General features: G+C 45.5%; 1 long non-coding RNA gene across 1 annotated transcript; it reads right to left on the bottom strand.

Moving 5' to 3' along the window:
* Positions 1-12,531: 12,531 nt before the first annotated feature.
* Positions 12,532-14,622, bottom strand: LOC103794667 (uncharacterized). The gene is made up of 3 exons (XR_001913049.4): positions 14,450-14,622; positions 13,203-13,279; positions 12,532-12,659 (listed from the first exon to the last, which is right to left on the bottom strand). It is a non-coding gene; the product is annotated as an uncharacterized LOC103794667 (long non-coding RNA).
* Between the last annotated feature and the right edge of the window lie 803 nt (positions 14,623-15,425).

Genomic DNA, 15,425 nt, shown 5'->3' on the forward strand with positions numbered 1-15,425 from the left:
ACATAAATTTGTAAGTTTGCTGTGCTATGCATGGGAGAAATGGTGCTTTCCCCAGATTGTGAATGGCTTTTTGTGAAAACCAACGAGGAAGCTGAGATATTCAAATCACAGGAAGGCAGAGCTAAGGAGACACAAGTAGAAACAAGTACAAAGGTGGAGCGGCCATGCAAACATATACATCAGGCACTAGCAAGTATAATATCTTGGGGAGGGCTTTAGACGTACATATGCTACAAATTGGGGGCAAGGTGGGATTAAGCTACCTTTACCTAACCCTCCAAAGCATAGAGTTAATTTTGAATGCATGTAACAGAATAAAACAAAATAAATATAGTATAAACAAGCTTGACATTTATTTATTCATTCATTTAAGTCCAGAGGTGGACAGTTCAAAGCTGGTATGGCAATCCCATGATGTCTTCAGGGGTCCAAACTCCTAATTTCTTGTCCCATCTTTTAGCGCTGACTTGGATCCTTAAGACGAGCTAAAGGTCTAAAAGGCCTGCTAGAGCTCTAGTCATCATGTGTATGTTCCAGGAGCCCAGACCTTCACTTACAGGAGCTTCTCCCAAAAGTCTCCCCTGACACTTTGCTAACATCTCATTGGCCATGCCTAGTTGCAAGGGATGCTGAGAAATAGCAGCATATGGCCACTCTTAATTCCAAGGGAAGATGTTGGCAGAGTGCTTAGCAAAAAATAAGGGAAACATGGGATGCTGGGAATTAACTGTCCACCATGTATATCATATATAAAATATGTAAATGTTTTGTCTAAATTAAATATGTTTGATTACTGTGTATTATGAGTTTTTGGAAGGTGAGAGGAAGCACACGGTTCTACCCGTTTTCCCCAGTGGGGTTTTCTTCGAATGCTGGGCAGACAGATGTTCCCACTTTTACCTCCAATCTTTGTCCTTGGGAGCTCATGAAAATAGGAGCTGATAAAAATCCTCATGAAAATCTTGGCTGAGACTCAGATGAGTCAGGCTAACCTGTGATTGGAGGGCTATTGTGAATAATACATAGGCTCCTGCCCTACTGGCGGTTTGACACTACATTAAAAAAATACATTAGTTAAATCTCTGGGGATAGGTTCATGGATGAATCCCAAGTAAAATCCAGTAAGCTTCAAGTTAAACATGAACAAAGTGTTAAAAATAGCTTTATGGTTCAGACATAGAATGCAGAACACTGCACTTGGACGGAATTCTTAAGTGATATGGCCACACTAGGCTAATCATGGTTGAATGATCTGAGAGGTGAAGTGGCTACACAAATGGCAGTGCTGAGAAGTGACCCGCACTGCAGCGGACAGTGACTATTTCACTGCATGGCCAGGAGGGATCAACCCCTCAGCTGCCCCAAATGCAGAATGTAAGCTCAGACCTGTCTATTGCTGGCTTCTTTGAAGTTCCTGCATGAGGGCTAAAGGTCTCTCTTTCTGACCCCAAATGCAGAGTGTAAGCTCAGACCTGTCTATTGCTGGCTTCTTTGAAGTTCCTGCATGAGGGCTAAAGGTCTCTCTTTCTGATATTTCCAAGTCATTGTACCAGGAGTTAGGGAACAAATAGAATGGGAGGAAAGGAGAGAAGATCGTGAAATTGCTTTACATGGTGCTTAGCCCAGAGCAAGAGCACAAAATGTTGAACTCACATCCAAACACCTGCCAAGTGCTTTCAGTGGAAGAGTTGGGTGATGGGAGGAAGTCCCAGTGGGGATGAATTTCCTTTTATAGATTTTGGAAAATAGGCACTATAAATACATCCCTAAATGACCTTTTGTTAAGATAATATAGGCTTTTAGAGAAAAAGAAAGGTGCAGGAGCACAATTAAAATATAAAATGAAAGAAAAACGCTATTCTGAATCTAAAACACAATAGGTCATATCACCCTATTGCTGATGACCTGTCAGAGCTCCTCCTTGCCCTCTAGATAGAGAGCAAATAACTCAGAAGGATTCACAGAACCGTTCAACATCTAGATCTCGCTCGTCTCTCTGGGCACATCTCTAATTATTCACATGTGCCCTGTGTACGGTCACACGGGGTTACCAAGGACGCTCCCAAACACTCCCAACTCTTCAAGCCTCAGTGCCTTTGCGTGAGCTTTCACCTGCCTGGGACTTCCTTCTCATCTCCCAGGACAATGCCTCCTTTTCCCTCGAGTCTTCCTCCTCTTAGACACCTTCCCTGTCCCTTGCCAAGCACACGTGTTTGCTTTGTCTGGGCCACTCCCAGGCACGCCATCCTCAAGGCACTCATCTGATTACTCTATTGGCTGCGCTCTCAGACACGTCATCATCAAGGTGCTCATCTGATTACTCTATTGGCTGCGCTCCCAGGCACGTCATCATCAAGGCGCTCATCTGATTACTCTATTGGCTGCGCTCCCAGGCACGTCATCATCAAGGCGCTCATCTGATTACTCTATTGGCTGCGCTCCCAGGCACGTCATCATCAAGGCGCTCATCTGATTACTCTATTGGCTGCGCTCTCAGACACGTCATCATCAAGGCGCTCATCTGATTACTCTATTGGCTGTGCTCCCAGACACGTCATCCTCAAGGCCCTCATCTGATTACTCTATTGGCTGTGCTCCCAGACACGTCATCCTCAAGGTGCTCATCTGATTACTCTATTGGCTGCGCTCCCAGGCACGTCATCCTCAAGGCGCTCATCTGATTACTCTATTGGCTGCGCTCCCAGACACGTCATCATCAAGGGGCTCATCTGATTAATCTATTGGCTGCTCTCCCAGGCACGTCATCCTCAAGGTACTCATCTGATTACTCTATTGGCTGCGCTCCCAGACACGTCATCCTCAAGGCGCTCATCTGATTACTCTATTGGCTGCGCTCCCAGGCACGTCATCCTCAAGGCACTCATCTGATTACTCTATTGGCTGCGCTCCCAGGCACGTCATCCTCAAGGTGCTCATCTGATTACTCTATTGGCTGCGCTCCCAGGCACGTCATCCTCAAGGTGCTCATCTGATTACTCTATTGGCTGCGCTCCCAGACACGTCATCATCAAGGCGCTCATCTGATTACTCTACTGGCTGCACTCCCAGACACGTCATCATCAAGGCGCTCATCTGATTACTCTATTGGCTGTGCTCTCAGACATGTCATCATCAAGGCACTCATCTGATTACTCTATTGGCTGTGCTCCCAGACACGTCATCATCAAGGGGCTCATCTGATTAATCTATTGGCTGCTCTCCCAGACACGTCATCCTCAAGGCGCTCATCTGATTAATCTATTGGCTGCTCTCCCAGACACGTCATCATCAAGGGGCTCATCTGATTAATCTATTGGCTGCTCTCCCAGACACGTCATCATCAAGGCGCTCATCTGATTACTCTACTGGCTGCGCTCCCAGACACGTCATCATCAAGGGGCTCATCTGATTACTCTATTGGCTGCTCTCCCAGACACGTCATCATCAAGGCGCTCATCTGATTAATCTATTGGCTGCTCTCCCAGACACGTCATCATCAAGGCGCTCATCTGATTAATCTATTGGCTGCTCTCCCAGACACGTCATCATCAAGGCGCTCATCTGATTACTCTACTGGCTGCGCTCCCAGACACGTCATCATCAAGGCGCTCATCTGATTAATCTATTGGCTGCTCTCCCAGACACGTCATCATCAAGGCGCTCATCTGATTACTCTACTGGCTGGCGTTTCTGGAGAGCAGAGTACTGAGCACCATCACTGTAGGCTATGTAGCTGACTCATGGCAGATACTCAAATGTTCCTGGGGCGGGGGGAGTGAGCAGAACAGAGAAAATGGGGCAATGTTAGATATTATACCAATACAGTAAAATAGACGGGGATTTAAAAAATATGTTCTCAGGAGCATTATGTAAAGGAAGTGCATTAAAGACAGCAAATTTGTGTCTCACAACTAAACCCCGGTGCAAAGGATGAGGAATCCGATCAGCAAAGGATACAGCGAGGGCAGAGCATCGGGTTAGTACTTGAAAGGTGTCCTGAGACTGGGCAGAGAGAAAACAGGAAGTGAGAGTGTTATGTCGTCAGGCTGTAAAGTCTGAAGTAGTGCAATTTCCTCCTCTTCTGCTACAATTTTTGTAAAAAGATGACAAAATTCATTTCCCTAAAGACTTCAGGCCTGAGCCTGGCCAGAGGAATGGAGAAGCGCAGCATTAGTGCTACCTAACTGAGCTCAGACTCTCAAGCCAGAGCTGCTCTGAGGAGCAGGGGGGAAGGGGGCAGCCAGACGGATGTTCACCTGCCAGAGAGAAGACACAGAGGGTCCTTGATCTCTGCACCTGCCGCACCAGGTCCTCTTTCAGCAGCTCAGAGATGCCCAAACTGCTTTTAGCTGGGACGAATTACTTTTTATCAGGCTTGAAATTCCTTTCAGGTGGGAGGAGAACGCGGCTGTAAGTGGAGATTGCAGAGTTGGCCAAGTGAAGTGAGACCATGGGGCTGGGGCCTGGGACCTGGTATCAAGGGACTGAAGCCTGGAGGGTCGGTCTGAATTGGCCTGCAGTTTTCCTTTCCACCCAAACCCCAAAGAGTGCTTTTAAAAGTGACTCTACCATGGCACACATTTAACTAGTTAACGAACTTGCACATCCTGCACATGCATTCTGGAACTTATTAAATAAAATAAAATAAATTTTTAATAAAAGAAATTAGAAAATATCACTAATTAAGAGATGTTATTGTTCCAAATAATAGAAATATAAATATGAAGTCAATTGCTAATTATGCAGATGCAAACTTGTTTTCTTTTTCGAGACAGAGTTTCACTCTTGTCATCCAGGCTGGAGTGCAGTGGCACGACATCAGCTCACTGCAACCTCTGCCTCTCAGGTTCAAGCAATCCTCCTGTCTCAGCCTCCCAAGTATCTGGGATTACAGGGGCCCGCCACCATGCCTGGCTAATTTTTGTATTTTTAGTACAGATGAGGTTTCACCATATTGGCCAGGCTGGTCTCGAACTCCTGACCTCAGGTGATCCGCCTGCATCGACCTCCCAAAGTGCTGGGATTACAGATGTGAGCCACCGCATCCGGTCCCAAACTTGTTTTCATTGTTTGTCCATAGGCTCTGAGGAAGGATTGAAGTAAGGCAGTTTTCCATGGAAGTTGTGTAGTCACCAATCCATATTTCTAAAATGTATAGTTCTTTCAAGTAATTACATTAGTGAATTTCATGGGACCAGAAGTTCTGTCCTGTTTGTAACATTCAAGAAAAGAAATGAACTCCGTATCTTAAATGGAAGCAAAAGTAAATCTCTGTTTCCTTAATGAAAGGAAATAAAAGTGACTCTAGCATTTTGCATTCCCTTTTATTTTATAAAGTTTCAAGTATTTTTTTGTGTCCAGGTCTCCCAGTTGACACGACTTGAAGCAGAAGAATCGCCCAGTTGAGCCCATCAATAAAAAAGAGAATAAAATGGTCGTTGCTGTAAACCTCTAAATGTTGGGGTCACTTGAAGGTAACAGTAGATCATCAGAACAGTTATGAGATTGGAGGTTGGAGTCGGCCAGTCCGTCTCACGGAGATTGTTACGGGGGTTGGCAGACCTGCGTTATTTGTTAGGTGCTTCTGCTTTGGGGGGCATTAGAGTTCTTCAATCTGGATCAAATCATTCTAAAAGCCCTGGACTTTTCTAGTGATCAGAGTAATTGCTGCATGTCCCAAAAGAACATTAACCCAGAATCAGAAAAGCAGCACAGGAAACCTTCAACGACAAGGATCTTCACATTGGGGCAAAGGTTACATTTTTTGGTTCACACTTTTCAAGTCTCCTAATAATACAGACACCGCTTGTTTTGGGCTGTGTGTTGTTACTGTGATGTGGGGGCAGGGGAAGGAAAGTGAGGGCAGGGAGGTGAAGTTATCTATCTGGGGCTTGTTGAACATGTCGCAACTGGAGTGGGGACTGAGGTTGTAGAATCCTTTGTCAAATTTCCTCCTTGGAGCAGGGTTTGGGATGACCTATTATTCACCCTCAACCATGAGGTTGATAGAATCTCCCCAGAGCTGGCAAGGGAGACATCTGTCTTGTTTTCACTCATGCCCCCAGAAGTCAAGGAAGGGGCCAGGACTCCTGAATTAGGTTAGAAGCAGGTAACACAGGCAGAACAGTACAGAAAACGAGGCCCAAGGGCTTGAGATGACTTGGCCAGGCCACAATGAAAGCCCGGTTACCAATTTCAAAACCAGAAGCCTTTCTGTTGTTTCTTTCCACATTCCTTCAAATGCCTTGATTTCCCATATCCTGCTTTCAAGGGACCATTACGATATTAGTTATTCACATTGTAATGGAATAAATGTTTTGGAGGAGAGTAAATTTTTTAAAAAAGATTGTTGTTGAATAGGATGCACAGGTCAAAATACAATCCAGATAAAATAACTTTGCTCTAATGTATCTACAGAATTATTTAATTCCATAATAAAAATTATTTATGTTACATGTTTGTCTAAAACAATGTCTCCTCTCTTCTACTTCCATCTATGCAGGCAGCAACTCATAGGGCAAGGATGTTACCATGAGGCAAAGATCCAGGTGAAGTTGGTTTCAGCTTCCACATTCCTTAGATAGCTCTGGATTCGGCTGAGACTTTGAGGCCAGCTCAGACATTCCCAGCTGAGCTGCTCCAGGTTGATGGGAATGTGAGCTCCCTTTAAGTACATTAAATCTTGTATTCCAGGGCTTCTCCCAGAAAACGCGGTCCTCCCAGGTCCTCCCAGGTCCTCATCTAATTTATCCCAGAGAAAGAAAATATGTCATCTGTCCACAGCTAGAGGTCTGAAATTAGGGACTAGTCCATCTCAGGGCGTTGTGCTTGGGATGTCACGGGCCCTCTGTGCTGCCTGCTGGCTCAGTGTCTAGGTCTGACCCTCAGCCCCCCTGCCAGTCTCTCCTAGTCCTCGCCTGATCTGATTCCCACCCAATACTCTTACACACCAGGCCCCTGTATCTAGCGAGCTCTTGCCCCTTCATAAGGAGCTAGAATGGCCTCAGTCGCCCATCCCACAGATGGTTGTGGAAATCTCACTAAGGGGGTGTCACTAATCTCTCAAACCACATCCCACTGTGCATCTGACTTTGCATGTTACCTGTTTCCTGCATCTCAGATGTGCCCTGCCTCCTGGACTGGACCTTCAGGGTTATTGTTATCTGCCTGAAACAAATCCTCACTCTCTCTACCCTTTAGACTCTGAATACTGGACCAAATATTCTCCCCCACAAGGGCCAGTCTTAGTAGCAAGCTTGAGGCCATTGCAACACTGTCCATCTTGGTCTTGCCAGCATTGCCATCCTCACTGGTCTGCAACACTGGAGTCCACTTGGTTCTGCAGCTGAGGCCCTCTGAGTTAGAATGTCCTCAGCTTGAAGTCCCTCTAGGGCAGAACCAGAGTTTTGAATCATTCCGATGCCTCTTCCTGACTCCTGGAAAAAAAGGCAAATGCTCATGATGTCTGTATTAATGCCTAAAAAATTAGCTGGTGTCTTGGGCATGATCTAGAGTCACTAGCACCTGTTCCACCTGCCCAGTTTGCTCTGGTCCAGAGCGGTTCTGTCTTCAGATCTCATCCCTGGATCTTCTCCTGGAACCAGACTCTTGCAGGGCATAGGCTACACCATCCACTCCCCTGGCATTCACTGCTTTGCTGGAATACACTCAGGAGTGGTGTGGCTCCTCCAGAACCACCACCTTCTCACTGCCCTGTCCAGTGCCTCTTCTTTCCCAGAGTTCGAGCCACAAGACAATGGGATCATCTAACCAGGTGTTTCCAGTCACAAGGCTCATATGAAGTTGTCTCTCTGCAAACCTGGCAGGTAAAGCAACCAGCCCGCACCTTGCTTCAAAAACCCTGATGAGAGTTCTCTCCTGGCGGGGGGTGGTCAGAAAACCTCATGGTTACAGGTCATGATATAAGAAATCTTAATTTCAGATTCAGAAGCTTTCCTTCCACTCTTTGATTGAGAAATTGCTCAGACTTTAAAACAGACCTATTTAAAGGCTATTCTTTGGTGGGCTGCCTCAAGGTGCACATGTAGAAGTGACTCACACAGGCTTCTAACAGTCACACCAAGGACAAGTCAGTAAGTGCATGGCATCCACACATAATGTGCTTATATTATGGAGAGAAATAGTTCATTCTCAATCAATAAAAACAGAAAGCTTTCATGCTGTCACTGTTAGCTCTAAAACTTAGGTCTTTTATGTCCATGGAGTCATAGATCTTAAATTATATGATATGGATAGAAATAATCAGGTAGTAGCCTTTCCTCTCCATTTTCTTTCATATGTGAATTTTTAATACAAATATGAGGAAATAGTGTATTGATGAAAGTCAAAATGTTTCAGTGACCAATTACAACAATGACAAACGAAATTGTTAGAATTTTCTGTTCAATGCCAACATTTGGCTTTTGCACAAAATCATACGTATTTCTTTCTTTTTTCTTTTTTTTTTTAAGACAGAGTCATGCTCTGTCGCCTAGGCTGGAGTGCAGTGGCACAATCTTGGCTCACTGCAACCTCCGCCTCCCAGGTTCAAGCAATTCTCCTGCCTCAGCCTCCCTAGTAGCTGGGACTATGGGCACACACCACCATGCCTGGCTATTTTTTGTATTTTTAGTAGACATGGGGTTTTGCCATGTTGGCCACACTGGTAAGCATCTGCCTGTTCTTCTCTGAATGGCCAAGATGTGGTAGTCAGCAGATTTTGCAAAAGACAAAAAGAGGAACGCAAACTTATACAAAAGAGCGTATTCGAACATGTAAAGTGAATGTACAAAGGAACTTTGGTTTTATTCCCACAAACTGGAAAGAAGAAATGAAAGCCAGTACATGGTATCTGGCTTGAAGAAGGAAACCAGGCCTGGGCTGGGGTTTCCCACATATCATCTCGTGCCAATAGCACAGCCCAGGGACTGAGGCTCACCCCAGTGACCTTGCTCAGGAGGAAGCGCTTGTATAATGATGCTTATATAAAAACAGGTGTCCGTGAGCTTTTCACACAATATCTCAATCTAAGTGGCTAAAATTAAAGAAGGAAACTTTGTTTTGCAGAAATTTCACATACATCGAATTCAGAATTAGAGCTTGAGAAAAGTAGCTTCCGACCAGAGGTTCTTGGCCTCCATGAAAATAAACAAGGTAATTTCAGTTAATTTTTAAAATTCATATGTATATTTCAGTGTGCTTGCATTAGGTGCTTTTATTCTGGAAAGGGGATCCATAGCTTTCATCATATTCTCAAAAGGGTCTGTGACACCATAAAATATAAGATTTTTTTGTTTTTCGATTATTTTTGAGACAGGTCTCACTGTCACCCAGGCTGGAGTATAGTGGTGTTATTATGGCTCCTGGAGCCCTGACCTCCCAGGCTCAAGCCATCCTTCCACTTCAGCCTCCTGAGTAGCTGAGACTTACAGGCACATGCCACCATACCTGGCTAATTTTTAAATTTTTTGCAGTGATGGGTCTCCCTATGTTGCCCAGACTGGTTTCAAACTGCTGGGCTTAAGCGATCCTCCCACCTCTGCCTCCCAAAATGTTGGGATTTCAGGCATGATCCACGGCACCCAGTCTAAGATTCTTAACATAAGGTGATTAGGAACAGATAAAAAGGCCACATGTCATTAATTTCCTGATACAAGAAGTTGTAGTGGGGGCAGCTGGTGTGGTCAGGCGAACACTAGTGGCCCAGCCCCGCAGACTCACGAGCCCCACCTGTGCTGGGGCTTGCTTCCTGTGGTATTTCACCTCTTGAGAGGGAATCTTCCACAAGCCCAGCACAAGCCGCCAGGCCTGAGCTACTTGAAAGGGGCCATCTAGGTTCCCAACACATGGACTTTGCCTCCATTTTCAGCTCCCTTTTTTCTCCTATTTTCTCTCTGGCTTTCTTCAGCTATGACTCAAAATTAAAAACACTGAAGGTTGGTGGAGGCCCCTCTCCAAGCAGGGAGCCTAGGAAGGGCAGGGACTGATGGCCAGTGATTCCCAAGAGTAGATGGTGACATTAGCGATGAGATTCTTTGTTTATGGAATCCGTTTGCTAATGTGGTAGCCCGTTTATGGTGACATTAGCGATGAGATTCTTTGTTTATGGAATCCGTTTGCTAATGTGGTAGCCCGTTTATGGTGACATTAGCGATGAGATTCTTTGTTTATGGAATCCGTTTGCTAATGTGGTAGCCCGTTTATGGTGACATTAGCGATGAGATTCTTTGTTTATGGAATCCGTTTGCTAATGTGGTAGCCCGTTTATGGTGACATTAGCGATGAGATTCTTTGTTTATGGAATCCGTTTGCTAATGTGGTAGCCCGTTTATGGTGACATTAGCGATGAGATTCTTTGTCTATGGAATCCGTTTGCTAATGTGGTAGCCCGTTTAATCACCCTCGAGAGACTTTATTTTCTCTAGAAATATAGAAATATAGATAGAAATTTATGTTCTAATCCTGGAATCTGTGAATATACCACTTTACATAGCAAAAGAGATTGTGCAGGTGTTTAGAATGGTACAGATATCTAAATAGGGAGATTATCCTGGACTGTCTGGATAGGTACTGTACAATCATAAGCATCTATATAATTATAAGGCAGAAAGCTCAAAGTAAGAATGGGAGGCCTGATCATGAAAACAGGGGTTGGAGGAATGGGAGGAAGCGATTATGTGCTGGGAACGAAGGCAGCCTCTGAAAGCTGGAAAGGCAGGGAGACGGATTCGCTCACAGAGCCTCCAAAGGAGTACAGCTCTGCCCATGCTTTGATTTTAGCCTGTAAGTCCCATTTTGTGTTTCTAGCCTCCAGAACCATAAGATAATAAATTTGTGTTACTCGAAAATATTAAGTTTATTGTAATTTGTTACAGCAGCAGCTGGAAACTGATACAGTTATTAACCATTGAATTCAAAAAGAACAAAGAGTTAAAGTAGCAGCAAGATCAGACTTCCCAGTCTACTTTGCTCTGTCGTCTGCAGTATCTACAAGGGAGGATAGGCTGGAGTCCACGTAGGTCTAAGAGGGTGTTTCTCCTCACTGACTGGCTCTAGATTGTTACACTTTCTTAGCTCTGGTGCACGCTTTTTATGTTCCGCCTGTCTCCTCCCTCACTATCTTCTTGTAGATAACATGCCTCCCTGCTCCCATTTGCTATCTTTAATCTGCTATAGGCTAAAAACCAAACAAATTATAATTGGCTTTAAAAAAAGAGAAAATAGGCTTTGACTGAAAGCTCAAGGCAGTCTTCTATCAAGAAACCACATAACCTTTCAGGGTTTTACTGTGGCATCTATTTTAACCCTAGAGACTCTCGATTTATTTATTTCACCTACATTCCCTTTCTCATCTGTGTTCAGCATAGCCGGGCATTCTGGGTAAGTATTCCCCACATAAATGGGGTTGTCACTGCGTTATTAGACCTAAATCTTACAAGTTTTTTGGTACCAATCAATAATTCAATAATGACTGAAGTGCCATGTCGTACGTAGGTGGAAAGAGAGGCAATTAGAAGACTGCTTACCAGTTGTATTGCTGTGTGCCTCTTGATGCATTCTGAGCCTCAGTTTCTTCCATTGTAAAATGAGCTTCACAACATCTGCCCTCTCCTCTCCCTCACTTGATCTTTACAATGGCCAGATGAGATATTACACGAAAGTGCTTTGTTACCTGCAAAGCATAATAGAATAAAACATTATTAAAAAATCACAGTGAAATTTTTATTTATCTCTACCGTCCTTTGGATATACCAAGATGTCTTTGGGTTTGTGGTGGAAATTCCTTCATTCATTCTTTTGTCATCTGATTGTTCAGTTAACAGGAGGAGAGCATGTTCCATATGGCAACTAGGGCTGGATGAAGGTACCAGACGCCCAGAAGATGGTGTGCTGTCATGAAGAAAACTTGGGAATTATACATATCTAAGTCTGAATCCTGCCCCCACGCACTTGCAACTTAACCTGTCTGGTCATTTCCTTATCTAAGAAATGATGCTAATGATACCTGCTAGGTAAGCCAGCTATAAAATGTAACATATAAAATACATACTGTGATGCAAAATATAATATTCATTAACTAAAATGTATATAAAACTCCAGAGACATACTAGGCATTCAATATGGGTTTAATAGGTATACTATTTGGGGGCTGTTAAATCAAAGTAGTTTTACTTTTGGTCCCCCCCTTTTTTTTCTTTTGACAGAGTTTTGCTCTTGTTGCCCAGGCTGGAGTGCAGTGGCACAATCTCACTGCAACCTCTGCCTCCTGGGTACAAGAGATTCTCCTGTCTCAGCCTCCTGAGTAGCTGGCATTACAAGTGCGCACCACCATACTCGGCTAATTTTCGTATTTTCAGTAGAGATGGGGTTTTACTATGTTGGCCAGGCTGGTCTCGAACTCCTGACCTCAGGTGATCTGCCTGCCTTGGCCTCCCAAAGTGCTGAGATTAGAGGCATGAGCCACTCACCGTGCCTGGCCGATCCCTGCTCCTTGGCCTCCCAAAGTGCTGAGATTACAGGCATGAGCCACTCACCGTGCCTGGCCAATCCCTGCTCTTAATTGTTCTACAGCTTTCAGATTGATTGGAACTGGAGGATTCAGCCGTAACTCCTTCTGTAGACGCTTTGCCTTGGGCACCTGGGCCTGGAGATGCACTGGCCTAGGTAAGGGAAAGAAAATTACCTAAGAGGGTTTCAGGTCAGACAAAATGGATGCCTTTTGGAGGCAGCAAAGTGGAAGAAGTGAAGAGGGTCGGAGACAGGTGAGCACACAGTCAGAGATATATGACTCCTCCTCTCAGACCAGAACAAAGGTTCCCGGGTGTTAGAAGGACTGAGAGGGTAGCCAGGAGCAGAGGGGTTTCCCGTTTGGGATCCTAAGAATGGTGGCTGTAGCAGAGTGGAAAGTGTGCTGTTTGGGACCCCGGGCAGGGTGCCTGCAGTGAATGGACAGTGTGGTGCAGCAGATGTGGCAGGGAGCCTGGGTCAGCATTCGCAAGCCTTACACACAGCCTGTAGAAGCAACAGAAGTTATTGCGGATGTGGCTGGTGAGGTCTGCTATTCCAGGGGCAAAGAGATCCTATACCTATGGGGGCAGGTCAGAGTACCCAGGTCAGGGTAGCAGCAAGGACCAGGTTGAGGCCAAAGCTGTGTGGAGGGCTATGGGGCTGAGATGGAGCCCAGAGATCAACTGCAAACTCACCAGCTACAGATTCGGCCCCAGAGGTCAGCATGGTGTAGGGATCATCCATGTGTGGTCCTTTTCAGGATGCCAAAGGCCTATAGGAACCAAATAAGTAGAGTCAGAGTCCATTCCTCCTCACTGCCCTGACTCCCCAGTTTCCCCAAACCCAGAGGTCATCTTGAAAAGGACGGGGTGGGAAGATCTGGAAGATCAAGCAGTGATGCACAAGCAGCCTGGCCACCCCCAAAACAAGACTCCAACCCACAGAGAGAGAGAATTACTAACTGGCAAGTGTAAAGTGTGACCGCCTTGCATGCTATGCACAGCATGAACAGAAAATTCCTAACGTTAGTAGAAAATAAGGAAGCAATCTCTTGTTAACCTAAGCAAGCTGCCAGTGTGTGCACCCCAGCACATGTGGCAACAATGATGAGGAAGGAGGGGCCTGGAGTGGGATGATCCGGCCCTTACCTGCCCGTGGGATCTCTTAGAAAGGCTTGCGAGTGATCTCAGGCTGAAGGCCTAAGGGCCGTGGCAGAAGCCTGACAGGAGAGGGAGGGAGCTCAGAGCCAAGAGAAGCTGGTTAGCTCAGGGAGCAGGGATGGCTCCCCAAGGCGGTTGGCACAGTTACTGGGGCCGGGGAACATGCTCACCTTTTATAGGGAGTGATGCTCTCCTGGGCCATGAAACTGAGCTTTAGAAGCCAGGCACCTTTCTTAGGCTTTTCTGGTTGTAAGTTACAGAAAGCCACAGGAGCTGACTTGAGCAAATGCAATGGGACGGCACTGAAGAGGCTCATAGATGCCAAGAACACAGACTGCAGGATCTAGGGAAGGCACAGGGCTGCACTGGGGACACAGTGAGGAGCCCAGGAAGGGTGTCCTTTCTATTTTCCTCTGAGCCTCTACTTCATTCTTCCCTTTGGTTTTGGACTGTCCTTGCCCCGTTTTTTGTTGGGAAAAGCCACCAACAGCTCCTGAGCTTACATGTTTCAGGGCCAAGTTCCTCTGTGTCTCAGCTGAAATTTGCCATGAGGGACTGGTTTACCTCCTCCACACCCATCAATTCCACCAGGAGCAAGGAAGGATAAGGGAAGAAAACAACATTGTGGAGGAGAGAGAAGCAGGGAGGTACGAATAAGGGTCTAGGCTCTACCCTGGGCAGCCAGGAAGGATCAGTCACTCTCCCCAGCCAATTAAGTGAAGTTCAGAAAGAAGGGAGCGTGATTTGGGGAAGGAGTAGGGGTGAACAGAAGAGGTACCCACCTCCCCTTGGCCTCCGGAAAACAGAGCCAGCGCTTTCCTGGCCGTGAGTCGGAAAGTGGAGCTGTACGGGGTGGCTGCAGGACCATAGGGTACATTTTCTTTTCACTCTTTCATTATGTCACTTTAGAGAGATTAAGGGAAACTGCCGGGAAGGAAAAAGGAAAGCTAATGGCGGGGATATTGCTCAAAGGCAGGAAATTAGTTAAACATTACACTGGGATTTCACAACAGGTTGTTGCACTGATTTTCTCACAGCTCCTTAATGAGTCTTGGGAAAAAAGGATATCATTTTAATGTGGTCTTGATTGCTTTATTCTCAGGTCAGCCTGAGAATTTTCTTATGATGTTAATTATTCATTTTTGTAAGAAGCCTCCATAAATAAAAGTATAAGTACCAGGTGTCCAGTGTGGCATTTCAGGAGCTTGGAGGAAGATGCTGGAGAAAGTAAGAGCTGGGAAAAAAATAAAATAAAATAAATAAATAACTAAAGTAAGAGCTGGGGAGGGGAAATTGAGAGGTGGCCAGAAAGAGAGGCTTTGATCATTTCCAGAGCCGTGGGGTTGCAGAGAACTCACTTTAGGCAGTGTATGTAATCTAATGTTCTTCAAGGTCCTATAGCCTAAGACCACTGGGGACACATTTGTAGTCAACACAGTGAGGCTGATAGCAAGGGAAACTGCACACTGTGGGGAAATTTGAGGCATCTCAAAAGGGAGGATTAAAGGAAAGGCACCCAATAAACTTAGGGTGCTGGAGTTAGTCACAGGATGGTGTTGGCAGGATTTCATCAGATTCTGTAAACTGGGGAGTTTCTAGAAAAGTACGCGGTCTTATCTTTGGGACGCACAAGTCTGTGGGGAGTTACTGACAGGTAAATTTCTCTGTGGTCTTGTCTGAGAGCAAAATGGGCCTACAAGAGCTGGTGTTTCAAAGTTTGAACTTAGTCTGTCTGTGATGCCCACCACTGTGTGGTCG

This window comes from Callithrix jacchus, chromosome 11, assembly GCF_049354715.1.
Source record: "Callithrix jacchus isolate 240 chromosome 11, calJac240_pri, whole genome shotgun sequence".
NCBI lineage: Eukaryota > Metazoa > Chordata > Mammalia > Primates > Cebidae > Callithrix > Callithrix jacchus.